The sequence below is a fragment of the Penaeus monodon genome, chromosome 31 (genome assembly GCF_015228065.2).
Source record: "Penaeus monodon isolate SGIC_2016 chromosome 31, NSTDA_Pmon_1, whole genome shotgun sequence".
NCBI lineage: Eukaryota > Metazoa > Arthropoda > Malacostraca > Decapoda > Penaeidae > Penaeus > Penaeus monodon.
The window spans coordinates 27340128-27340747 of record NC_051416.1 but is presented as its reverse complement, the minus strand read 5'-3'; positions in this window follow the sequence as shown (position 1 = coordinate 27340747).

Sequence of the window (620 nt, the reverse complement as noted above, 5' to 3'; positions counted from 1 at the left end):
CTTTCTACAGTATTGTTACATAAACAAAATCGAGTTTTCCTTTTTCAAAAACTACGCTCCGTTCTAAAATCACAGCTTTTCAAGTAATCCATGCCGGCATGTAAGGGCTTCAAAGCTTCAAAAGCTAAATCTCGACAAAAAAAGTTTCGTATTTTTAGTTTGGGAAAACATCGTAGAAAGAAAATAAAAAAGGATATATTCTTTTTTTCTAAATCCTTTTATCTCTCTCTTTCAATTTTCTTTATCGAATGATTAACAAGCAACTCCACACTAAGGATAATAAACAAGAATCATAAATATCTTAATCCTCACGAAAACAAATTTCCATAAAGGTTGCAATAAAATACAGAAGACGCCATGCAACTCTAGAATCTTGTAAAAAAAAAAAATGAACAAGTAATCCCACAGTGAGGGAGTAAAACGGTATATCTGCGGGAGTAATCCAGTCGATGGGTTTTGAGGACCGTGGACTAGGAGGATGAGACCATACTTTGCATGTAAGTAATTCCGCGTAAGAGCAGCGGCGGGATAGAGACAGGGAGTCCGTTGGGAAGTTTGGGAGGATCCAGAATACACTAGCATTTACACAGGATGAAATTCTCGTTGATGAAGTACGCACC